The following is a 6,342-nucleotide window of genomic DNA, read 5'->3' on the forward strand; positions in this document are numbered from 1 at the left end:
GATGAAGTTGATGGGACTGAAGGCACTAAACTGGGTGGTGGATGGTGAGGTAGACGCATAGAAGTGAGAGCCATCTTACAGAGAGACATGGACAGGCTGGAGGAGTGGGCAAGCAAGAACTGTGTGAAGCTTAAAAATGAGAAATGCAAGGTCCTGCCTCTGGGATGGGCTAATCAGAGAGCCTAGTATATTTTAAGGTCTGTGTGGCTAAGGCCTGTGTGGCTGCCTCGCTGAAAAGGACTTGGCAGTCCTGGCAGACAAGCTGAACAAGAGTCAGCAGCACATCACTGAAGCTACAAAGGCAAATCAGATTCTGGACTGTATCTGCAGAGTCATTATTACCAAAGAAAGAGTTGTGATCATCCTACTCCATTCAGCATTTATCAAGTCACACCTGGAGTGCTATGTCTAGTTCTGGTCTCCACAGTCCAGAAAAGACACAGACAGACTGAGAGGTGTCCAAAGGAGGGCCATGATCAGAGGGGTGGAGTGCCTGTCCTATGAGGAAAGGCTGAAGCAGTTTGGTCTTTTCACCCTGGAAAAGAGAAGGCTCAGGGCAAATCTTATCACAGTGCTTCAGTAGTTGAAGGGCAGCCAGTACTTAGCAGGTAGCTACAAAGAGGAAAGAGCCCTTCTCTTCACAAGGATCCACATGGAGAAGGCAAGGGTAATGGGTACAACCTACACTGGGGAGGTTTTATCTTGATCTAAGAAGGATATTTGTTACAGTAAGAATAATCAGTCACTGGAACAACCTCCCCAGGGGCGTGGTAGAATACACATCACCATGGGCTTTCAAGATGCAGTTGGACAGGGTGATAGATAATCTCATCTAGTCTCCCTTTTCCAACAAAATGATTGATGTGATGATCTTTCAGCATCCCTTCCAGCCTGGGCTGCTTCTATGATTCTATGATCATCACTATCACTAGAAAAGAATACCAGTGGCTTTAAAATATGTGCAACAGCATTGACAGTTGCTTAATTAATTGAAATGTAAGCATTGCCCATATGCATTACCTTTAGCTATTGCTCCTTGTCTAAATTAAAATTTCAATCTTGTAAGAAATATTTTGAAAATATTTGAGATATTTCAAAGAACATTTATTTCAGTTGTAACAAAACGTTATTTGAAGTGAGTGGTCTGCCAATCACACATATTCAATATTTCAGTTCACATGATGTGAAAAGAATGGTCCTAGGCCACACATTTACAAAGACCTCACTGCAAAAAAAAAAAAAAAAAAAAAAAAGCAGTAGCCATAGTGTGAGAGTCCTTTGAATGTAAAGCCCAAAAAGAAGAAGCTCAGTGCTTTCCGTCTGGCTTTTCACCTCCAGACACTTGATGCTTCTGTTCAAGGTGTGTGGATCCACAGAACAGAAGAGAGGTTGCAGAACTGTACTGTACAAGACGCAAGTCCACCTAGAAACCCAGACCTGCATCTAACATACCAGAAGTGAGACAAGACAGTTCTTGTGTTCACATGGTAAACAATAAAATATTTAAGAAAAGTCAAAGTAATTATTCTAGTATCTACACTTGACTTATTACAAAGCATCTGTTTTTCCATCACAGTAATTTTGATAGATATGTGGGGGAAAAGAGAGAGAGAGAAAGAGACAGAGAGAGATTTCAACAAGCTATAAATTACAGAGAACACTGAAAATTCATGAATATTGCATGTAAATTAGACTATGTTCACTTTGCACTTTGAATCATTTAAAAATTGTTTCAAAGAACAAAGAGAGGTGCTTTTGCAGATATGCTACCACTATTGAATCAATTCAGCCTCCTTTTTCCTGACTCTCTTCTCCCCATTTTTCTCAAAAAGCACAGGACAATAGCAGTTCTAAAACTAGTTCCTAGTCTGCACAGATGACTGTACTTTTCTTGGCTCCAAGCACTGCTGTGGGTTTTGCTTGGCTAGAGCAGCATATAAACATAAGTGGTCATAAAAGCATGGAAAAATCTCCTTCCATCCATGAAAATAATTGTACTTTGTTTTTTATTATAGAATCCAACATTAAAGATGATTAGTATTTTTGATATACAATTAAGAATCAGAAAGTTTCAACAGAAGGTTTTATCAGATACTCTATAAAATCCAAAGTGTGGGAGTAGGGTAATTATTGTCATTTCATTGCACTTTCTCTAGCTATCTACAATTATCTCTTTATACTAGTAATCAGCTTTATACCATTTGATCTCCTTTGCTTTTTGCATCTAATTACAAAGTAGCACTAGATGTTTGTATCACAAAGACTGGTTTGAGTACTCATTGCAATCTCCTTCAATTTTCAAATGTCTGCATTTTCCAAAAGGCATAAGACTGAAGACTAAGCACATATTTAAAGGCTACATCATGTCTTATTTCAAGAACTCTTTTATGCAGGAAGACAATTCACATTTTTTTACAGCAGTGGTGTGCAATACGAATTAGCATCAACAGTGTAGAAAAGCATACACCATCTTTCTGTTTTGTATACTATCACATTATTGGGTCAGAGACAACGAACATTTTACTAACAAGCACTGGACAAATAAAAGCCTTGTTGAAAAGTCAAGCATTGACTATCATTTCAAAACAATGCAGTAGTTCTACATTCATTTGACCTTATTTCAAGTATTAAATAAATACCTAAATGAAGAGGCTGAACACTGGATTATTACAAAATCGTGCCTCAGTTGCCACTTTGCAGTAAAGCCAGCTGTGGCAAGGGAAAACGATTCATGTTTTGCTTTGGTGCAGGAATTGCCCAGCTAGGATTATAGCTGCATGTAGGCTTCTGTTTAGCAAAAAAAAAAAAAAAAAAAAAAAGGAATAATGCTTAAGGCCTTACAGGTTATTTACCACCACATACCATAACCCTAGCCGTAACTGAAGACCCTATCATACATACCTACAAATTAATCAATTTATAAAAAGGCTCCTCCAGAACCATTCTCTCATGAATGCTTACTGTAATCCATGAGCAAACACAATCCTTTCATTCCACTTTTCTGGAAACTAACCTTAACAAGCATCACTGTAAGCCTTAATGAAACACACTGACTGCACAATAACCAGGAATCACTTACACTTTCTGAAGTTTTTGCTTATCACAATCAGGAAGATCTTACCAGATGTTATAGTTAAAAACAGCCCTCTGCAAAACAGCCCTCTGCTGCTGCTTTCCCTAAATCCTAAATTTCCCTAAATCTTTTTTTTTTTTTTTTAAACTATGCTTAAACCAATTCCACTAAAACCACAAAAGTAGCCTGACAGTCATTTCTGTGTATATCAGCTCCTGTTCCCTTCCCACAGACCCCTTGGAGTCCCATAAAGCCTATGTGCAGCAAATGCAATCACGTATTGGTCACTTCTACCAATGAAAGGCCTCATCCTAGATCTCAGACAATAAATGCAGCTTACAACAATATCATTTGCATTTTGGTTTTGGTGCAGACGTTGCTAACTTGGCTATGTCCAAGGTTAAAAGTAGGGATGCTCTTAAGGAAAATTCTGTGAAAGGAACTACTGAACACCTGTTCATTGCTCAATTCTGAATATGTACATGGCTAATGCAGGCAAGGGTGAATATATTATGTCTGGATCTGGAACAAATATGGATATAGTTGGCTAAGGTTGAGACAAAGTTTAATGTTTGGGCTGAGTTATTGTTTGTTAATAAAAAGCTGAGGGTTTTGGCTCATTGTGGTGTCTTTAACAGACTACAGTGTTGCACCCAAGGAGATAGGTAATAATTTTAATTTAATTTTAAAAGGTGCTTATCGAGAAAGATTCTAAGTGCAATTAAGGCTACAAATTTAAGAGAAAACATGGGAAATGTGCCTTGTTCCTTCAGCTCTTATTCCTAAAGGAAAGTCAAATACAGGTAAGTGCCCATTGCTAATGCGTTTAACAAAATAAGGCCCTCTCATTGCCATTAAGTCTTTAGCAGAGAAAAACTGAGTACCACATTAACAGATGGTTACTGTGCACATTGCTAGAATAGAGAATTGAAGCTTATAAAGGAAAATGCTTTCTGTTAATTCTGGCAGTTTTTGATCACTTGCTATAGACTGAAGTTATGACTAGTATTAAATATAAGGTTTCAGAAAAACAGGAATGAATAATTTATTGCATGAAAGGATATGGTTGGGGTAAATAAATGTCATAGGCTGATGCCTACAGTCATGAGCCACCTGGTTGTAACTAGGGTTAAGCTTGAGGTTTTTACATGAAAAATACATAAACACATTATAATTACAACAGAGAACACTGTAATAAATAAAAATAGGCAAGTTATAAAAACCTGAAAAGTATACCCAATATATGTTATAAGACTTATCTTGAAATCTCTAAAAATAAATCTGTTAAAAATAAAAAGCAAAGACCGTGTCTCTACCAGTGTACTAATTTTAGTAAATCATCTTTGGGATAATTTTAAACTAGACATTTATCTAGATGCTGTTTGTTTGTTTTGATTTGGTTTTGTTTTGTTTTGAAGAGATGACCTAGAAAGCATATTTTCTGCATTAATATATCTTATATAGTGAGAAAAGGATATTGGTATTTCTGTTTATACATTTCCTTTCAGGTACCTTTGAAAGAAAAAGTTTTAATCTTTTCTGATGTGGTGAAAGAAGTTCTGGAAAAGGAAAACTTTCCAATCATTGCTGCAGTTAGGCATTGCCATCTACTTCACTTTGAAAAGCACTCTTGAAAGAGGAACTAAGTCATGCATTTTACCAGGTTCTGTATGGCTCAGACTTAACAGTGGGAAGCAGCAAAAGCAGAAGGACCCCACATTACCTACTTCATCTCTGTCAAGCTTCACTTCAGCTAAAATTGGCTATTAAGATGATACTGAAATAGCCGAGAGCTTTTGGAAAAAGAAGTTGAAGGAGTCCTTTTATTACACAAAAATGGATACTTTGGGAGAACTTAATGTCTCTAAGAGAGGTGAAATTTTGTGATGATATAATGAGCTTAACTATTTCACTGGTGCAAAGGTTCTAGAACAAGATATATATGTTGCTGTATTTTTTTATTTAAAAATATAGTCTAATTATATATTTGGATATTTATTGTCTGTGCTATCTTTCTCATATTATCAGGCAAAATGTTGGTGTAATATAAAGTACATTCATATTTATAGAGCTTGACCAAGAGGTTTGTGGCTCTGGTATACCAGATGGCACAGCTGTAGCCAGAGTTCAGTGCTGTAAATTATTGTGAAGGGATTTTCTATCACATTGTTTGCATTACAAAAGGAACAATTAAGACGGTATCAGGATAAATGAAGACTGGCAAATATAAGTACTCTCTGCTCCCTGGTGCCTGAAAGAAAACCTTTAAAACTCGGTGTTGAATTTATACTTATTATTGTCCAGAGGTAACAGCAACGAAAGCAATTCTCTCCAGGATCACATGCAACAGATATTGTTCCAACAGCTGCCACAGGAACGTTATACCCAACATGTGGTGTGCTGACACCAACAACTCCACACCTCTCTACCAAAGGGCAGAACAAATCCAACATCTGAATTAATTCAGCATGCCCAACTACGACATTTAGCTTTATTGGAAGACTGGATTAGAGAGAGATGAGGGAAACCTCTGGAGAACAAGTCCTACGAGGAGCGGCTGAGGGAGCTGGGCTTGTTCAGCCTGGAGAAGAGGAGGCTCAGGGGTGACCTTATCGCTCTTTACAGATACCTTGAAGAAGGCTGTAGCGAGGTGGGGGTTGGCCTGTTCTCCCACGTGCCTGGTGACAGGACGAGAGGGAATGGGCTAAAGTTGCGCCAGGGGAGTTTTAGGTTAGATGTTAGGAAGAACTTCTTTACCGAAAGGGTTGTTAGGCACTGGAATGGGCTGCCCAGGGAAGTGGTGGAGTCACCATCCCTGGAAGTCTTCAGAAGACGTTTAGATGTAGAGCTTAGGGATATGGGTTAGTGGAGGACTTAGTGTTAGGTCAGAGGTTGGACTTGGTGATTGTGGAGGTCTCTTCCAACCTAGATGATTCTGGGATTCCATGATTCATAACATCACTGCACCAACTGCTTAAAGCAGCCACTTAGGGAATTTCCTCTAGCTTGGTGCATTGGTGTAACTGGAAACGTTCAAGAATGAAGGAGTTCGGACAATTTTATTTTATTTATTTTAAATTCGCTTAACACAAAAATGTCTTTTGGCAGCAATTCTCCAACCAGGGAAAAAAAAAAAAAAAAAAAAAAATTGTCTCTCCGTGAGCACCCCTGGACCCCAGAAGGGTACCACGAAACCGCCCCCGCCTCCCGCGCCCCCTCAGCACCGCCCCCTCAGCACCGCCCCCTCCCCACCCAGCGGCCGCCCCCCC

The sequence above is a fragment of the Anas acuta genome, chromosome Z, assembly GCF_963932015.1.
Source record: "Anas acuta chromosome Z, bAnaAcu1.1, whole genome shotgun sequence".
Classification (NCBI taxonomy): domain Eukaryota; kingdom Metazoa; phylum Chordata; class Aves; order Anseriformes; family Anatidae; genus Anas; species Anas acuta.